This window comes from Terrapene carolina, unplaced genomic scaffold (genome assembly GCF_002925995.2).
Source record: "Terrapene carolina triunguis isolate 2854851 unplaced genomic scaffold, T_m_triunguis-2.0 Scaffold69, whole genome shotgun sequence".
Taxonomy (NCBI): domain Eukaryota; kingdom Metazoa; phylum Chordata; order Testudines; family Emydidae; genus Terrapene; species Terrapene triunguis.
In genome coordinates, this window is record NW_020664420.1 from 44,936,946 (window position 1) to 44,958,634 (window position 21,689).

A 21,689-nucleotide genomic window follows, 5' to 3' on the forward strand; every position below is an offset into this window, starting at 1 on the left:
GCTCTTGTAAATGTGGCTGTAGGCATGTGCTTCATCTGATTGCATTTATATGCTCCAGAGGGCGAGTTGGGATGCTACTACTTACAGCAGGAGTAAACTTTGCTGCATATTGCAGTGAAAGTTGCAACATTTCAGCAAGAGAATATGCTACATGGATCTACTGTTCCTATATTCCTATCCAGGCTGTCCACAGGGACACACGCCCCTCCTTTCAACTATGAAACCACTCAAGCTTGATGACAGTGGGCACTTCCCTGAAATCAGAGCCAATAGAGGCAAATTGAACTGCACACCTGACTCTGTCTGTGGATGCCGGAGATGATGAAGTTGGAATTGGAATGTCAATGCAAATAGAATCTCCTCCAGTTTTGTACTTTCAGTGCACGTGTTAGGGATGGATGATCCATCTTGGATAAAATAAGAACCTTCATTGAAAACTTGGACTACAGACCAGGAGTGGAAGGAAAAGAGTCTGTGCACTGCAAGAAAGGCTGTTGGCACAGTACTTTTATCTCAAGCCTGACCAGAAAGAGAAATGTAATAAGAGTCTGTTGGTCCAGCACAGCCTTGCAGATTCAAAAAGAGCTGGGTAAAAATAGTTAAAAAAATTTTCATGGCAAAATTGCATTCAGCATTTATGTGTGGTGTTTTCCATTCTTTTCCAGTAATCCCTAGTGTTAAATTGTGAGGGTCTAAAGAGAGGAAGGACAGTCCACAGCTCATGGCCCTGGCCTAGTATATGGGAGCGCTGGGTCTGCCTCAGACTTCCTGTGTGATGGGCACATCACTTAGTTTCTCAGTTCCACATATATGCAATGAGGATAATGGTACTTCTCAACTTCCCCAGGGTGTTGTGGGGACAAATACATTAAAGAGAGTCAGGCACTCCAGTTCTGTTTTTTGGGGTGAAGGGGTCATAAAAATATTAAATATTTGTTCACACATCAACTCTCAAAATCCACTTCTAGCTCTGAAAAAGGGAGTTTTTGGAATTTTGCACATTTGAAACGTTGCACACACTTACCATAGTAATCCTGGTCTGTGGAGTGAAGACGGGGGTGACACAGCAACTTGTAAACATTCACGCAGGCATTTCTAATATATTCCCATATATACATACATACACTAAGTGAGGTAGGGTCCTCCAGTACTTTGTCATGGTAACTGAGAGCAGCCCTATTGTGATGGAAGATCACTCATCTGTCTGTTGAGTGATGAAAGTGATTTTGGAGCTACTTTTATGCAGCCAGCACTGGCAGATCAGGAGTTCTGGCATCAGCAGTGGACACAGGTCCTTTGTGTGACTGTGTTACCAGCTGGCAATACAGGTGGTCAGGGCAAGGGGGTAGAAACATTTAATTTACACCCCTCCCATGTTGCATCACCATCAGTGGGATCCTCTTCAGGCCCTACTGTCGATACAGTAGTTCCTTCTCCTGTTGTTCATGGGGATGCATTAGACTCTCAGAAAGGGATCCAGTTGAATAGTTATGTGACTATTCTGGAATAGTCACATAACTGGAATAAAACTGGCATTTTCAGCAGCTGCCATGAGGGAAACAAATTTGAGACAGAAGACACAGTGGCTATTCTTGGTTATTCCTATGATAGTTAACCCAGCCTCTTCTCCCCGATCTATCCAAAGCTGTATGGATTTTACCTGCACACTATGATTAGAGCATCAACACTTTTTTTAAAAAGGAAAAAAACCTGAATTAACATAGCCAAAGTACTTACAAAAGCAAGGGAAGTGGAGCAAAAGCCAACAGCAAAATGCAAAGGCACCTCACTGAAGGTGATAGGGCAGAACTGCAATGGTCGCTGGGAGTCAGAGCTATAAAAGCCCAGCAGACCAGCAACTAACGGCAATTAAGGAAAGGTCTTTGAAGGGAAAGGAGACAGCTAGCATGCTGAAAATCCCGCTTAAGGGGGAAGACCTGAGAACAAGACTTTCTTCATTTCAGAGCTGAACTGTGTCCTGTGCAAAGCTGGGTAATTTTGTTGCTGTTGTAAGTTTAGAATTTTATTTTGTTGTAAGTCTGTATTTTTCATTTCTTTGTTGTAGCTACTACTTAGCTGCCATTTCATGAGACCTGCATTTGTGAACCAGAGCTTATTTCCCTAGAGGCACACTCCACCCCCTCCCAAGTTCACAGTAACATGTTTTGTAATCATTAGTTGTGGGGGGTGATGTTTTTTATTATTTATCTTATTGTTAAGGAATGGTGTCTTTAGTAAACAAAATCCCAGTCCTGATCAGCACAAACCCCCAGACTGCAGAATCGGACCTTTTAGTCTGTTGGCATTAAGGGGTGCACCAGTGTTGTAGTCAATTTTTTTAACTAATTGTCAGCTATGAATAATCTTCCTAGTTGTTAGTAGCACTTGGATTCGCTCAATAGGCCCTGTGACTTTTACTGGTGCAAAAGCTAACAATCTTTCTGTAAAGTCGTTATAGCTTTTCATAAACTGAGTTAGATAAAAATTGTTGTCTCTACATGTCATAGAGCCTACCATTACCTGCTACCTCTGGTTTGGCCTGCTACCCTGCCTGCACCCTGTCCTCCTCTAAGTTTCTTAAGACTCACTTCTGTGAAGCCCAGAGATCCTAGTGTTCCCTTTCAAAGGCATTTTATTGCTCACAATCAATTTAAAACAATTATTGGTACCTCTGTAATGGATGCATTACCAACCAAAGCAAATCGATTCTCTTACTGGTGATTCTCTTGTCCTCTCGAACCTCTCGCCATCTGCTTATAATGATCACACATCAGTTTGCCTCTTGGTGTCTTCTGCAAGCTCTTCAGTGCAGGCACATCATCCCATATCCTGTCCTGTAAATTCACTGTGACATCAGCTCTCAACTGGGATTCAAATGCCTTTAATTCACCTCTAAGCCCTGAAAGTCACCCTTTAGCTGCGTAGCCCTTAACTAACGTCACATCCTTTGATTATGATTTATAGAGGGAGTCAAGCAGCCTTCTCATGTAGTGTGAATCTCAAATCTCCACCATCACCTTCCTGGCCTACTAATAGACTTTAATTAATCTGTCAAGCACCAGCAAGTGTATGTCATTATATAAATAATACAACCTCATTCTTTCTGTTTCCTTAATCTTCAAACTTTGTATTGTTTTGCTTATAAACCTGTGTAGAGTCAAATATGACAACTTAAATATTCCATTATGATACTTCAAAGTAAAGCCCTTAGTTTAAATGCAAAGCTTACAGTACTTCTCAATACATGTTGTCACCAGATATATTTCCATCACATCTGGGTAATGGTTTAAATTAGTTATTGCAGTCCAATAGCTTGCAAAGCACATAGTTAAATGATGACACATTTCTGGGAATTAGGCATTGATTATTCCCATAAGGAAGACTGGCTAATGCAACTGTTGGTAGCAGATGTGGGAAAATAGACTCTTAATAAATACATTCATAGACATAACTACTTCAATTAAAGTAGTATAAAAACATACATGTATTTGTATGTGAATGTATTTACTAAGAGCCCACTTTCCTACATCTGCAACCAACAGTAGCATTAGCCAGTCTTCCTTACGGGAATAATCAATATGTAATTTCCAGAAATATGTCAAAGCATGTAGTTAAATTATAAGCTATTGGACTGCAATAACTGGTTTAAATCACTTCCCAGATGTGATGAAAATATCAGTCCTATACATATTGTCAACAATCTCTGTTTTAAGAGACTTTCACCACTATTATGAACAGAATCTTAGTTTCTTAAATTACCGGTAATAAATCTATCTTGTTTTTTCACAGGTTTGCTGTTTACTTTTTGTGATTCACTCAGCTTGGACAATGAAAACAGACTGACCGGTTTCACTTCTCTGATTCTAGTCCTCCTCAGTGTCCTAAAGCAATGGACAATAAGGGAGCCAGGGCTTTGCCATTGACCTGTTGTGTGAGCATGGGCATGTCACTTCATCATCATGTGTCTCTTTCCCTATCTGTGAAATAGGGCTAACACTCTGTCAGGCATGTTGAGCTCTCGGGCTGAATGCTCTGGTGTAGTGGAAAGATAACCCTGAATTGTTTCCAAACATTGTTTTCTAGTGGATATTCTAGCAAAATGTTCAATTCCTTGTGCTCTATTGGTTTTCAAGTGGAGGACCACTGGATTAAACTATCTATTGCTCGATTCCAATATCTAATTGCCAACTGGAACCAGTTAAAAAAAATCAGCTATGGATACTTTTGTGACATAAGCTTTATATGGTGGTTAACTTAAAACGTTTTGGGATAGAGCTATATAGCTGTCTCTTCTAGAGCTTGTATAACATAATGCTCTCCAACTCACTAATGCTTGTGCAATTTTGAGCGTAGGAAAAACTTAGCAGGCACTCCTAGAAAGGAACTTGAAGGTACTATTATAGACAGCTACTCTAAATCAGCAGTGGAGTATTCTTTCCTTAGTATTCAAAGACTATAGATCATCCACGGCGTGGGGTTCAGGGAATATGGTGAAGACAGATATGTCCATGAGATTTGTTCAGGGAACTATGGAAAATCTTCAGCAGAAAGCAACTGAAAAACATAGGTTGTTTTATTGTTATCTGGCTCTGTGGAATTAACACCTGAAACAGGATTAAGTACATGTGTGTTAACTAAAAGAGTTGATTTTAGATTAAAAGTAGGTGAATTTCAAAGTAGAGTATACACACATTTTAAATCTGGAATGTCTGTAAATACAGCTGTTTATTAATATCAACTACCTGACAGTGATGACAATTCGAGTCCTGAACATACAGAATTCTTTATATGGGTATTGTTTTTTAATTAGGAAAGGATCTTGTGCACAGTTAAATTAAATCCTAAACCTCTTAAATAGGGGCTACAATGTAATCCAATTCCAATATAAAACCAACACAATTGGCACCCTTATTGGCTGTCTCAGAAAAGAAGCCAAGAACTGAGTAGTCATGGAGACAGAACTACTCACATCCCTAGAGATGTTTATCTGAAAGTCATGACTGAAGTATATTGATGGAGTAGCATGTGGTAAGCTTGCATTGCAACTGTCTGTTATGTGGAGAGACAGACTTAGTCCCCTGTGTTGTCAACCCAGCAGCTTTCATGAGCACTATAAAACTGACTTTAAGAAACTGCTGCCACTGAAAGTGGGAAACTGCATTTCATTTACACACCAAAAATACTTTGGGATAATCACACACAGTAAAACAAGCTGTCTGGGAGCTAAGATATCCCTCAGTCTGAAAAGGAAAGATGTGAGAAATGAATAATTCAATATAAATTCAATAGAGCCAGGAATGTACTCTAACATCGTATAACTCCACAAAAATCCAACTAGTTATTTTTCACTCATTACATTAAAATGGCAAAGAAGTATCCACTTTAATATAAACATCCTTTTTTCACTAATATGTTGCCTGTCCAAATTGGGAAGAAGAGCAAAAGACTAGAGGAAGTTTTCAAAGACCTTGATGACTGTGGATATGTTTTTGATATACAGGGCCAAGCCCCCTTCCAAGTGTACTCTTGCTGCAGTCAAGAATGTGATAAAAGAGCAAAGAACTATTGCAGTATACGGCTTGTATTAAAGTTGATTATTTTTACATTTTCACAAAGAATGAAGTCTAAGTAGTAACACTCCAGAGCAAATTTGGGCCAAAATTCATCTAAATAACAGAACAAGGCAATGAAGAGCCTGTTGTTGTTTTTTTAAAGGAACCTTAACTCAATGTTCCTTTTTGCACCCTCTATTTGTGGGCAGAACTGAAGGAGTGTAGATGTCTAGCTGTCTGTGGGTTTAAACTTCTATTCAGCTGACTATGTCCTCATTTGCTCCCACTATTATTTTAAATTTATAAAGCACATCTTTATCGCACACAAAAAAGATCAGGTTTGAAAAGTCAGGACCGTTCCAGCTTTCATCCTCCCCCCACCAAAAAAAGTCAGTGGATCAGGTATGCTCTATTGAAATGAGTGAAGAAAGTAATTCTAACAAAACAGATGTTCAGTACAACTGAAAGGAATTTATCACTCTGAAAACTGCCTTTGTCTGTGATAGTGGAGCAGAAAGACATCATTAGATTCTAAGTCTTTCAAGGAAGGGACCATGTCTTAATCTCTGTAAAATGCCTTGCAACTTCGTGGTATCATATGCATGCTTGTTGATAAGTTTATAACAATGCTTTTCACTTCTCCATGGGCTATCTATTGATAGCTGGAATGCCATATAGTTAGGTATAATCTAAGCAGAAATGAAGGAAAAGTAGGAAGGAAAAAATGGAGTGATGGTATTATATCTTAAAAAAAAGCTGCAGTGCCAGCAAACTGCATTTTGATGACAGTGGAGTGGTGAAGTTCTTTGGCTTGTGGTCTGGGTGTCTTCCATAAAAGGATCTCAGGTCTGGTCTATACTACCTGCCTGAATCGGCGGGTAGAAATCGACCTCTCAGGGATCGATTTATCGCGTCCCGTTGGGACGCGACAATCGATCCCCGAATCGGCGCTCTAACTCCACCAGGGGAGGTGGTAGTAAGCGCCGCTGACAAAAAGCCGCAGAAGTCGATTTTGCGGCCGTCCTCACAACGGGGTAAGTCGGCTGTGATACGTCGAATTCAGCTACGCTATTCACGTAGCTGAATTTGCGTATCTTAAATCGACTTCCCCCTGTAGTGTAGATGTAGCCTCAAAGTATCTTACATGGAGGAAAGGCTCTATTCTGCAACACTTCATTGTCTCTCACCAACAGAAGTTGGTCCAATAGAAGATATTCCCTCACCCACCTTGTCTATCTGCTTACACGAGTCCCAGTGAAGTAAAGCTTGTTTGTATTGTAGTGCATTTTTAATCTGGATTGTCACCGTTGCAAAGTTCAGGCATACTCAGTTCCAGGGTTTGGGGTCTGTTTTGGTATTTGCTAAGCCAGTGAAGTATTGCATTACCCACTATGACAAAAATTAGCATTTTAGACAGCCAGAGAACATGTTTACCAAAGTTATTTGAAACACAAAATGCTGAAAGGCACAACTTGTGTTATTACAAATGTATGCATATGGGTGGATGGGTGATGGAGGGTACAATACTATATGCAATCGTAAAACCGTTTTCCACAGCCCCAAACCACTAAAGTTATAAGGAACCACCATCCTCTCACAAGGACCAATAGCTGATTAAATGACTTAATAGATCTTGTCAATTTTAGTTTCTGACTCAAATTTTTAACAGATGCTACAACTGAGTACCTGAAAGCAGAATTTGGCCCTCTGATTCTAGAAAAGTCTCAGAGGAATGCAGAAAATATTTTAGACTGACAACTAATTATTTTGTATCCTTTAATAAATGACATAGGCATATTTTTTAAAAGTTTCTTTATTGCAGTCATGCAGTTAGTTGTATTAATGATGTTTGTATTGTGAGATTTAGAGTGACAATATTCTACTGGTAAAGAGATGTTACTTGCACTAAACCACTTAACCACTAGATATCACTGTGCATTGTACAAAGTTCCAGATAAACAAGGAAGACAAAGTTGGAACACGAGCTATGCACTATCCTTTTTGTTTGTCTATATAGCTTGTCGCTTTTTTTAGTAAATGCCTCCCATTAAAACCAGGTCATGAAAAGAATTATGAGCCAAATCAGCGGTGAAGTACTTAATCAGAAAAATGTAAATGATGATTGGGAATAATTTAATAACACCTCAAGATGCCCAAAAAGCCACAATCCCCAAATTGAGGAAAAAGTCATGCTGATTTTAAAAAAACTGACTGGTTTAGCAGGGAAATGAAGGCAGCTGTAAAAATAAATAAATATACATACATCAAATAGAAGAAAGAAGAAACTGATAGTAATGAATATAAATCAGAAGTTAGGAATTGTAGACAATTGATAAGGCAAGCCAAGGGACCCAAGAGTGACCAGAAGAGTTAAGGACAATAACAAGGAGGATTTTTTTTTTAAATATATATTAGGAACAAAAGGAATCTTGACAATGGTATTTGCTCATTACTAGATTGGAATGGTAGAATTATCAATAATGCAGAAAAGGAAGAAATGTTCAATACATATTTTGTTCTTTATTTGGGGGGGAAAACAGATAATATAGTCTAATCATGCGGTAATACATATGGTGAACACTCTTTCCATTCCAATAATATCTCTAGAGGATGTTAAACAGAAGCTACTAAAGGTAGAGATTTTTAAATCAGGAGGTCTAGATTATTTGCATCCAAAATTTTAAAAGTGCTGGCTGAAGAGCTCACTGGACCACTAACATTGATTTTTTTTTTCTTCAGTAAGTCTTGTAATACTGAGGAAGTTCCAGATGATTGGAACCAAGTTAATGTTGTGCCAATTTTAAAAAAAAAGAATAAATGGTATGACCCAGAGACTTATAGGCCTGTCAGCTAGACATTGATCTCTGGCAAAATAATGGAGTGTCTGATGCAGAACTGGAGTCCATTTGCTGCTCCTGGTGTTTTTCATTGTCACTGACTGGGTGGGCATGTGCTGCTTCTGTCAGCTCCAAAGCAGTGTCAGTAGCATTCTGGATGTTCTCAAGAAACAGAAAAATACTGTCCTCCTCTGTTTTGTTTGGCTGCCTTCCTTTAGGACTGACCTTCAAGGGTGATCATGACACATGACATTGATACAGAAAATATAGTTATTCTCTTGGTGGGCTGCCAACCACTTTCTGTTTGAAATCTAACATTCTATCTAACTTGCAGTGGGGATAATTGTTTTGCAGTCTTGTCCAGTCTTTCTTCTTTCCTGCCATAGCCCTCTTTTGTAACTATTTCAGTGTTAATTGTCTGGCTCAAGACACTTGTTAGCTGTGGCACTAAAGTTTCTGTCCTTCTGTCCATAAGTTCAGAAAATGTATTATGACTGGTGTTATGTGATATAATAATCAGCACTAAATATGTATCCTTTAGATCAACCAGGGCTTTTAAAATTAGGTCCTCTGTTATTCTGACTTTCTGCTAGCTCCTTCATTTTTTTTTTCATTGCTTATTAGCACTTTAATTTGGGAAGTAACAAATATGTACCACATGACGTTCATTTCTTACAATAACCTTGTTTTGACCTGGCTTCGAGTTATTCTACAAATAATCCAGTCTCAAAACTTATCAGTTCACTGATTCAGCTCTGGGTTGGGTATCATCTGGAAGAGGTTGGACTTGTGAGCAAGGAGACTCTCTTCTTGTTTGGTTCCTCTTGTGCTCAAGGAAACAGGACTTTTTGTACACTGATGCAATTTTTTTTTATTTGCAAAGAAAGAATTTCTGACTCTCACCAATTTCTCCTCCTAACTGGAACAACTTAGAAGACCCTGAATATTTGGCTAGTTGCTCAGGCCAAGAAGAGTAATTATGTAAGCCTATAACACAATGGTTGTTATCTCAACTGGCAGCTGGGTTTTTTGTTGAGAATGCCACTTGAGAAAGTATACAGTACATACTTGCATGGATCAAAGTATTACTGAAATTTTAGAATGACTTTGTCCAGTAGTCTGTAGCCTTCTTCATGCTCCCATTGGAATGCCATACAGCTCTCAAATGCTTATGGCCCTACAGCAGAGAACATTATTTCACCCTTTCTAGTTTATCTTGAATTCTACTTACTTTTAAGAAAATATGGAAGCTCTGTAATCACCTTTTGGCAGTTATCTGCCAGCTCCCCTCCCAGGCAGATGGGTCAGATGGCTTCATTTGCCCTTTGCACAGATATACCTGTCAAAGGTGGGACACACTGGAATGTTGGTAAGAAGATAGGGGGAGATTTTTCAAAAGCATGGATGTGTCCTGATCACTTTTAATGCGGTTTGTGCTCATAAATCCCTTAGCTGCTCTTGAAAACCTCTTCCCTACACTTTTTCCTGGCTCCACTCACCTGGCAGAGGTCAGGTTTGTAAACAGTAATATACTCAGTACATGACAAGAATCAGTATCCACTGGTATAGGTTACACTGGGAGCCAGTTTGAGACCAAAAATACAAGTCCAATCCTGTTGGCAATTTGCGTGTAAACTATAGCTATAACAGCGACATTCACTTCCTTAGTCAGTTTTTGATTGAGTTGATATTGCCAATTTTGGAGAGAACTCCTATGAAATATTTTCCTCCTTTAAACATGGAATAATATACTATTACTACTTTTGCTACAAAGCATAGAAACATTTGATAGCATCTATGAAATTGATCTCAGTTATGCTTTCCCCCCTCCCCTCAGGCGTGAGTAAGCAATTGTCCACTGCCTTGCTTTGGGGATGAACTTTAATCCAAAACTCTCTTCCCACGCCTTTCTTTAGCAGGACAAACTTCTCCACCAACAAGAGGAGGATAACTTAAGCTGCCTTTTTCCCAGGCTACTCTGCACTGAGGCTGTTGTGGGAGAATTGTATTGCAGGTTTCCCAACCTGGACACTAATTATGTCACTAACACACATCCAGTCAGTGTAGTGCTCTGTCCCTCGCTGATGAGGGACAGAGCACTACCACTACATACAAAGGTTGAGTCAGCCACAGCGGTTGCTAAAAGCTAGAGGGTTTTTTGTTTTGTTTTGTTTTGTTTTTAAGCTCAGGTAGTAGAAACTCATGCTTCAAAATCCAGAGGTCACAGGTTTGATCCCCACTGCCGACAAAACACTTGGACCTATGGTGCTACATTCCTTCCATGAAGCAATCCTCTCTATTCAGCATGAGTAGAGCCCAAGATCAGGGTGATGTCATGAATTCCATTTTCCAGGTGGCAAGATGGAGTGCAGTCCACACTATTTCACTGGTACAGTACTTAAGAATATGGTAGAGTCCTTGACAAACATATATACACAGTCAATCCTTCAAGGGGAAAATTCTCCTCAATGCACTAAAGACAAGTATCTGGGCTTGGTAGAGGGCAGCAGCAGAGATGAGTGAGCCAGAAAGCTTCCTGCCAAGCCATGGGATAGGGGTAGAGCTACTCTGCAGATGAGGTACTGGGAGATTTGGCAGAGTAGAATTCTCTGTTGCTTAGGAGATGCAGAAACCCTGTTTTTGGGGATGGGGGTCTGAAATTCTGCACCCTAACCCGTAGCTATGCCATATTAGTTGCGGGAGACTTACGAGGGCGTTGTGGAGGGGTTAGTGCCTTGGACTGACCTATCACTTTTCTTTTCCTTCTAGAAACTGTCATTCAAACAAACTACCACTAGATGTCACAAACAGGAGGTTTATTGGATTGTGTCCTACATTACCTGCTTCAAAAAGGAAAATCAATCAAATGATTTTCAGAGTTCTTTAATGTCCTTTATGTGAGCACTGGTGCAGATGGCTCAGAGTATTAGTCTGGGTGAGCAGCAGCTGGAATTGTGGAGGCATTTTGTGTGAGTGTGTGAGGGTTTTTTTTGTTTTGCTTTGCATTCATTAACAATAGATATGTGTTATTGTGTAATAAATAACAAAAATACAAACACATGCCAGTATTTCAAACAAAATTGACACATGATAGTGTGGCATGAAATATCCTATTGGTGGAGGAAGGTGGATCCTACAGTTAAGTAATAGGACTGGGAGTCAAGAGATCTAAATTCTACTCCCAACTTTGACCCAGATTTTATATGCATCTGTTTTAATAGATCTGTGCCTTGGTTTCTTAGAAGTGGGGGTAAAAATACTTCCAGAGCTGAGGTGAGGATTAATACCTTGTTTGCAAAGATCCTTGGATGAAAGTAACTAAAGAAATGTAAACTACTATTATAACAATGTGCATGATGTAACTGAAAACAAATACATTAATTAAAATATCTCTCTATAATAGACAATGCAAAAAGATGGCACTAATTTTTTTGCATAGATGTAGCTCTTTAACTATTAAGTTCAGTACTGAATGTTGCATGTAAATGGAAGACCTTCATCAAATAGGCAGAACACAAAAAATAAAAAAATTGAAAATGTGGGTATTTGTAATCACCCCTGAAGCATTTTTCATGAATACTTCCGTCTCTCTAAAGACCCGTAAGTATCTTTATTTGTTAGAATATAGGTCATAAAGTTTCCCTAAATTAAGCTAAAATCTGGCAAGTCCTCTTGGCAATGTATTTATTATTTGCTCCTATAAGAATACTGCTATAAATGCTGTATACCAATAACTCTTAACTGTTTAAATCAGTGAACTTCACCATCTTCATTACAGGAGTCTCTGATAGAAGTAGTGCTAGGGACCTTTTTGTTTTTTGTAGATTGTAGAATAGCCCCTAATAGTGAGTAATTAAAATTTGTTATAGCAAAATTGCAAAGGTCAAATGCAGATTAAATATAATTAAAGAACGGGATTTACTCCTACATGATTAACATCAGAATGAATAGGGCTTTAAAATGGTTAGTATATTAATTTACAGTGTCTCAACAAACTATACGTACAAGAACAAACAGAACAGAGAAAGTTAATGAACCATATCGCAGATGGTGGAGCTTTTCGGCACAAGACTACTACATAATTAAGTATTACAAAGGTTATTTGTAAGTTATGGTGTTATGTGAAAAAGCCAGACGTTAATATCCTTTGCCTAAGGGCACTGTGAAATAGTTTATCTGTCAAGTAAAGTTATTAGATAGCCTTTTAATCAAATAAATAATTCAGGGCTTCTGTATAATGTTACAACGGTCTGGGAATAAGGCACCATAAGAAGCAGAATAACTATTAATGTTAATGTAGTAGCACTAGACTCAAGGCTAATGCTTCAGAAATTGAAATGTGATTCCAGTTGGTTTCAAACCCAAAGCTGCTGGAGTGGAGTTGATGGTAACCCTAGTTGTGGCAAAGCTAGACTTTGATGGTTACTTTCTTCCAGGACCAATGAAGACCTGAAGATTTTGGGTGCACTGCAAATTACCACTTGTTAGAGCTGTGGACTCACATGGAGTTTCTTTACATAATTATGTAGCAATTATGTTCCTTCTGTCAGACCGATCCTGACAGGTGATTATAATATATGACCTTAGAGCTAAGCATATAGCTACTATCTTGACAGTTGCTCATCCTTTTCTGTTTGGAATCTAGTATTCTCTCCTACTTGGAAAAGGGTAACAGTTTGGCATTCTTGTTAGAAAGTCGTCTTTAGTTTCTTTTGTAACTACTTTAGGGTTAATTGTTTCTGGCTTAAGAAGCTTGCTAGATGTTGGTACTGAGATTTTTGTTCATCTGTCCATAAGTGTTCCTACTAAAGCACTGTGAGGCTTAGTGTGATATTCTAACAATGTTAGGTATGGCTTCCTTGTATCCGCTAGGGAACTTCTCTGTTTGTGTTACTTTTCTGCTAACTCATTTCACTGGCCATAGTAAGGACTTGCAGCAGTATGCTTGGACTAATATATCAAAAAGAATTGCCAAAATGAGCCAGTATTGTGGCCTTTTATCTGTTAACTCAGCTGTAATCTAATGCTGAGCAGACTACAATTTACAGTATACCACAGCCCAGTTTATAAAAAAAAAAAAAGTAGTATTCCATTAATAAGTTGCTAACAGATGTTCAACACTCTGACCTCTAGCCTAGATATTTCTATTTATGGTTAATCAGCTGGATTCCTTTGTGATTAGTGAAAAATTTATATAGAAATAATATAAAACAACTAGGGCTGTCAATTAATCACAGTTAACTCACGTGATTTACTCAAAAAAATTAATTGCAATTAATCGCACTGTTAATCGACTACCAATTGAAATGTATTAAATATTTTGGACATTTTTCTACATTTTCAAATATATTGGTTTTTTTATTACAACACAGAATACAAAGTGTATAGTGCTCCCTTTATATTATTACTTTTATTACCAATATTTGCATTGTAAAAATGATAGATAAAGAAATAGTATTTTTCAATTCACCTCATACAAGTACTGTAGTGCAATCTCTTTATCGTGAAAGTGCAACTTACAAATGTAGATTTTTTTTATTATTATTATTTTTTGTTTTGTAACTGCACTCAAAAGCAAAATGATGTAAAACTTTAGAGGCTATAAGTCCACTCAGTCCTACTTCTTGGTCAGCCAATCGCAAAGACAAACAAGTTTGTTTACATTTATGGGAGATACTGCTGCCTGCTTCTTATTTACAATGTCACCTGAAAGTGAGAACAGGCATTCAAATGGCACGTTTGTAGCCGGTGTTGCAAGGTATTTACGTGACAGATATACTAAAGATTTGTATGCCCCTTCATGCTTTGGCCACCATTCCAGAGGACATGCTTCCATGCTGATGATGCTAGTTACAAATCTAATTACCGCATTATTTTTTTAACTGAACTCCTTGGGGGAGAATTGTATGTCTCCTGTTCTGTTTTATCTGTGTTCTGCCATATATTTCATGTTATAGAACTCTCGGATGATGACCCAGCATGTTTGTTTTAAGAACACTTTCACTGCAGATTTGACAAAACGCAAAGAAGGTACCAATGTGAGATTTCTAAAAATAGCTACAGCACTTGACTCAAGGTTTAAGAATCTGAAGTGCCTTCCAAAATCTGAGAGGGACGAGGTGTGGAGGATGCTTTCAGAAGTCTTAAAAGAGCAACACTCCGATGCGGAAACTACAGAACCAGAACACCAAAAAAGAAAATCAACCTTCTGCTGGCGGCATCTGACTCAGATGATGAAAATGAACATGCATCGGTCCGCTCTGCTTTTGATCGTTATTGAGCAGAACCTATCATCAGCATGGACACATGTACTATGGAATGGTGGTTGAAGATGAAGGGACATATGAATCATTAGTGCATCTGGCACATAAATATCTTGTGACCCCAGCTACAACAGTGCCATGAGAACGCCTGTTCTCACTTTCAGGTAATGTAAACAAGAAGCGGGCAGCATTATCTCCTGCAAATTGAAACCAAACTTGTTTTGTCTGAGCAATTGGCTGAAGTAGGACTGAATGGACTTGTAGGCTTTAAAGTTTTACATTGTTTTATTTTTGAATGCAGTTATTTTTTGTACATAATTCTCCAATTGTAAGTTCAACTTTCATGATAAATAGATTACATCACAGTACTTATATGAGGTGAATTGAAAAATACTATTTGTTTTTTACAGTGCAAATATTTGTAATAAAAATAAATATAAAGGGAGCACTGTACGCTTTGTATTCTGTGTTGTAATTGAAATCAATATATTTGAAGATATAGAAAACATCCAAAAATACTTAAATAAATGGGATTCTATTATTATTTAATGGCACGATTAATCGTGATTAATTTTTTTTAATCGCTTGGCAGGCCACTAACTGAACTAGATGGTACAACCAAAGAGAACAAATGAGTTAGAGCTAGTTTAAAAAAAAAAAAAAAAAAAAAAAAAAGCTCAATGCTAGAAACCAAGTGAGTGTACTTTAAAAAGGCATTTCCAGAACTACAAAAGTCTTATTTTGGCTTGTTTGCTTCACACTTTTCCCCAGGATGGTTTGCTACATGAGAGCTAGGATTTTTTTTCCAGGGGGGCAAGCATGATTGCATGGATGTTAACTTCAGCAGGTCTCTCTCTTCTATTTTTGTCAGCATGAAAATGAATGAAGCAAAGAATAATTTTAGAAAAGAAAAAAGCAAAACCGAACACTCAACTTTTGAAATTACCATAACTTCTTCTGGCAATAATGGGAAGTGTGACAGTGTGCTGGGAATCCACAGGCTAATCACTGTTTAACCAGCTGAGCCCCTGGGAGAGCTTGAGTAAGGAGAGGAGTTCCTGATTAACTGATCAGATTGGGACTAGGTTGCTAATGAGCTCATTAACAAGAAGACCTGGATAAAAGAGTAAAGGAAGGAAGTGCAGGGGGGGAGGGGGAGGAAAAGATGAGGAGACCTGCTCTGATAAATGGAGCTCTCTGTGGGGAGAAACCTTCCCCAATTCTCTCCCACCTTGGGAGAAGGGGTAGTTAAGCTGAATGACTTCATAAATATTATGGCTGCATGAGTATGTAAAACTTGGTAAAGTGAAGCACTGTAAATAACTACACCAGGGATTGGCAACCTTTGGCTTGCGGCCCGTCAGGGAAATCCGCTGGCGGGCTGGGACAGTTTGTTTACCTGCAGGATCCACAGGCTCAGCCGATCACAGCTCCCACTGGCCGTGGTTTGCTGTTCCAGGCCAATGGGGGCTGCGGGAAGCAGCGGCCAGCATATCCCTCGGCCCATGCCGCTTCCCGCAGCCCCCATTGGCCTGGAACGATGAACCGCGGGCAGTGGGAGCCGCGATTGTCTGAACCTGTGGATGCTGCAGGTAAACAAACCATCCTGGCCCACCAGTGGATTTCCCTGATGGGCCGCGTGCCAGAGGTTGCCGATCCCTGAACTACACGATGGTATCTATAAAAGGAAGGTCCCTGAGCAGTTTGTGCAAAAGCAAAGAAGATGGGAGCAAAGGGGGCCCCATCACAAGAAGTACCGTACTGACATTTTTGCACTGGGCTCCCATTTTTGTTAAATTTTGTGTTGCACCTGCAAAAAAAATTGCAACCCAAAATATTAATTTTGCATAACGCTGCAGCGATTAGAGATCAGATCACAACTCTGGTTAGACACATCACATCTTTGGTTTGCTGTTACTTCAAAATCCTCCATCCACTCACATTTCATAAAGCTGTAAGGATTTCTGGGCAACAAGTCACTTATTGCAGTCTGGGGGTTGTTGCAGGAAATTAAATAGTGGAGACACACTACAAGATGACATGAATATATAATCATTCTCCATACCGTGAGCTGCAGCGTTTCACATGCGCTTTCTTGGGGAGGGGTATATGTGGTTTGAGTATACTCATTAAAGTTAATTTAGGTTGATTGCAGCATTTAGGGTAAGTAACATTAAAGATACAAGAACATAATCAAACCACATTGTTTCATTACACATTTTGGCACACTCCTCCATGCCTTTTCCACTAAAAACCCCATAACAGTTAATGGAAGTTTTGGCAGTACAAGCACTGTAGGACTGAGTCTTTTTGGCGAGCCACTATACAGTAAATTTGGACTACAAAAAAAAGTTTCAATTTTATTGCCATAGAAGGCTAGATCCTCAGGTTTGGCTGAGCTACGTATGGACTAGGATTTGGAGGGAGGGAAGTGTTATAAAGATGCTGTTCCACCACCGCTGTTCTGGGGCAGCCAGGGGCTGGTCTGACTTCCAGGGAACACCAGCCCCAGTGCTGCTCTAACTTAAGATAGTAGTAATGACCTCATGAGGCAATTCCGCTGGCATTGAATTTCCACAGTGGTGTGTGTTTCCCCCCGGCACCCAATACACCCATGATATACTCCCTCCCAGACTATGTAACTGTCTGAATAGGCTTCATGTTGCCATGTGCAAGAGGAATATCCGCTTGCTATTTGAGCCAACTTTCTATCATCTTTGTGCTGCCAGTGTAGTGCGAAGGGATGGAATGGGACTCAATGAGGTTCAAGCCCAAGGTTTGGCATCTCTTCTAAAGCAGCTGTTTTCCAGATGCAAAGACAAATGCCAAGAGTTTGAATCTTTGCTGGACTGAAATTTGTTTATCCAGACTTTTACAGTGAAAGGCCAAGATGTTTGTACTCTTGTTGACTTGATTAATGTAAACATGATTTCTTTTCAAAATCACGAGTTTTTTTCCCTTTTGGATGAATAATGTAAACTTTAGTATGATTCAAGCATTAATAAAATGCATTCATTTATGTTGATTCAAACTCTGCCAATGCAGTGCGAAGATTGTGCTAATATATGTGAAAGTGCTGGTGCTGAGGAGGAGTAAATGTTTCTTATTTAGAAAGCAGCACTTTCTGCATCTGAAAAATGGTTCTTGTACTCTGCTCATGCACTCCTAACTCCCAGTGGATTCAATAGGAGCCTGAAGGAATTCAGAATCAGGTTCCACATCACAACTAATAATAATTTTCAGCATCAGCTATAGCAGAGCTTCAGGAGGTTCAGAGCTGGTGACCTCCCTTCCAGACTAAGCCAGATCCTCAGACCCTTATTCATGGTGACTAGTATCCTATGCACTCCTATTGGAATCAGTGAGGCCACTCCTGCAGTCAGGTGCCAGGCAGGGCAAGATTCTGATACTCTCACAATTAGTAAGGAATATTTTGTGATCTGCATTTCCAAGAATGCCACCATTTGCCAGGAGCAGGTGACATTTTGTAGCCAGGACTACAGCAGAGATAACAACTAATTATGAAACTTCAAGTGTCATTCACTAGTAAAGAAGGTACAACATTTTAAATACACTCTCAATTCATTGGGATGGAAGAGGTGGCTGATGAAAAATACTGTTACCCCTTTTGACCCAAGCAGCTAGTCAAAGTTTGGGGCCTTGCAAGTTGTTTCCACTAGGAGGAGAAGCTGATGATCGAGTCAGGTATTTTCTCTGATGCAATCTTGTTTATTTATAAAAATAATACATACATAGGATGACCATATTTCCCTATGCTGAATATGGGACACCTGGTAAAATTACTCTTATTCAAGTGAGTTCAACAGCAGTCAATCAGAACTATGCAGTACAAACGTTCAAATTAACATCAAGTTGACTGACACCCTGTTAACTGAGACCCTGGGTAGTTGGATTCTTTTTATTTACTTACTTATCTTTAAGGCTTTAGGGTTCACACAGGGAGAGGTGATACACACACTCACACTCACACTTACTCTCTCTCACTCTCTCACACAGGGGATGACTGACCGACCCGACCCGACCCTCTCTTCCCAGCTCTCTCCGGCCTCCCTGCCTGGCTGGGCCTCCGGGACGGACCCGCCTCGCTCAGTACCTGATGCTGCGTCTTACCAAGGCAACACATGTGGGAGGGCATGCAGGGACAGATGCCCCCCTCCCCAGATTTCTGCCAGGGTTCATACCAGAATGTAGCCAGCAGTAGCCTTTCGGCACTGTGCAGGAGGGCAGGGACGGGAGCTGCTTCCAGCCGCAAGGAGGGGCGGGATGGGGGGTGGGGCGGAAGGGATGACCTGGCCCATGTCTTTGCAGAGCTCATCTTTAAGAAAAAGTCAGGACACCTGCAGGAGGGCTTAAATATGGGACTGTCCCTTTAAAGATGGGATATCGGGTCACCCTATACATAAAGACCTATTTTCTTGAACAGGGAAGAAATCAAACAGCAGGGGAGACAGTTTCTTTGCTTGTTGTTCCAAACCTTCCTTCCCACTTTGGCTTAGGGTGACCAGATGTCCCAATTTTATAGGGACAGTCCCGATTTTTGGGTCTTTTTCTTATATAGGCTCCTATTACACCCCACCCCCGTCCCGATTTTTCACACTTCCTGTCTGGTCACCCTACTTTGGCTTTCTGTGAGGGTGGATAGACAAGCAGTTCCACCAATCAATGCCTCCTTAGGCCCTGCTTTAGAAACCCCTTGGGCCACATTGTTCAACTTCTGGTCACGCTTTTCAATTTGCCTGCATTTTGGATGCTACTGCTAGTGTTCAATCACTTTGACATGGAAGGAAGATTCCCCAACCCATAATAACAGGGTTTAACCTAAACCACAACAACATTCCTCATTATTGCATTGTGGTGCAGGCAGGAGCAAAAAACAGCAGCACTGTAGTTCCTAACGATAAGATAAGCTGGACGTAGTATGATGTGTGCAGTGTAACATACAGTTAAATTCTTTCATTGCCTTACAGCACAAATGTAAGGGTGAACTGGGAAATGACCCCATCTTAAGTAGTCTTTGATTGCTAGCTAGTTGTGATACTTCAGTATTATTGCCATTACTAAAGAAAACCATCACTTATAGAGGTCTGAGAGCAAAAATAGGATGAGAAATGTTCAAGGCTTCTGTGACTACCTCTGTGTATTCCTGCCTAGAGACAGCCAAAATCAGTTGAGTTCCTGGCTAGAGACAGTCAGCAGCAGGGTCTCATCACTCAAGATGTTTGTCTTTGCAATGATCTCGCCAGTGCTGCTGAGTCAAAAACAAACAGGATGCAGGGGTTGGTGATCCACCTCTTCCCCCAATGTGGGTCTGAAGTTGCTTTAGATACTGATTTATGAGTTCCTGATGGTTCCCAAATGGCTTCTTGGTTCCCTCTGTGCAGTCTGAAACAGAGGCAGCAGATCCAAGTTTCTCCATTGCACTTAGAAAAGCCAATTTCCAAATTTTCTGATAAATGTTTCTACCACATTGTACATGAACAGAACATTCATATTCCACCCTAGAGGTGAGAAGACTCCCAGAGAAGATAAGCTAAGCATGCCACCCACAGGGGATTACTGAAAGGGTCCGCAAGGGGAGAGTGCAGATTTTTCAGGATAGCCTACACTTGTGCTCTGCTTATTTGTATATCTTAGGTACTTATAATAAGTAGGGTTAAGATTTTGTCACAGGTATTTTTAATAAATGTCATGGACAGGTCACAGGCAATAAACAAAAATTCAAGGAAGCCCGTGACCTGTCCTCAACTTTTACTAAAAATACCCCAGGGGATGGGAGACTAACAGTTGGATCCCCACCAGGGGCTGACCATTGGCCACTGCTCCAGCCCCAGGGACTGACCGCAGGGCGGGGGGTGGGGGCCGATGACAGCAGCTTCAACTGAAGCCAAAAAAGTCACAGAGGTCCGTTGAAGTCATGGAATCTGTGACAGAGTTTGATCCTTATTTATAAGTGATTCCCATTACCATACTAGCCAAGTGCCTCATACCATCTCTGAGGTAGGGTGGCATTATAATCCCCATTTTACAGATGAGAAACTGAGGCACAGAGCAGGTAAGTGACTTGCCTAAGGTCACACAGGAAGTCTGGTGGGGCACGTACTTGTACCTACATCTCCTAGTCTAAACTAGTCTCCTAACCACTGGACCATCCTTCTTCTCTCCCGCATGAGGACTTGCTGGTGCAGAGAGTACCCCTGTCATCAAAGAGCAATGCAAAAGCCATATATATGTTCATTGCATGGCCAGTGAAGTTTGCTACTTTACCAGCTGGCAGAAGTTTCAAGCATTTTCATAGCAATAGGAACTTGATTTTGTATGAAACATTCAGTGTGATGTTTTCAATGTGTGGCCAGGCCCCTATTCTTTGCTGTCATTGCCCTGGTAGGAGGTTGAAATTCAGTGGTTCCACTGAATGTGGAAATCTTGAGTGCTTCCCGAGATGTCTTGAATCAGCATTCTTCTATTATGCACCCTGGTACGTCTTTACAAAGAAGCATGTCATCTTCAATACAACTATCAGAAACATAGCATAAAACACTGTGTGCAGCACTGGAGACATCAGTTGACCACTTGCTCAGTCACTTCCTGAAGTTGGAAAGCAGTGGGTCAGATTCTGGGCTCAGACAGCACAATAAAATTGCCCTAAAGCGTGACTGGGCATGTCCCTGGCATAAGGGAATCCCCCAGGAAGTCTAGTGCCAGCCACCTGTTCACCTGCATTATGCAAAGGAGGCATACCAGAAGTGATTAGAGGTGTGTTGGGTATGTACACAGAATGCACTGTAGTCTAGCTGAGCCTCATCTGGTAGAAAAGTCTGTATGGAACTCTTGTAACTGACAGAACTTAGAGAAGATCTTGGGCTGCTCTAAGTTACTCCCAGGGCCATTTTGGCTCTGAAGATGAGAAGAAGGGAATGGCCTCTGCTCAGTGCTGCAGTGCTAAGGATTCAGCCTTGTATCTCTTGGGCATCTTCATCAATGCTACTAATGTAGTGTGAAGCAGTGAAATGTAACAA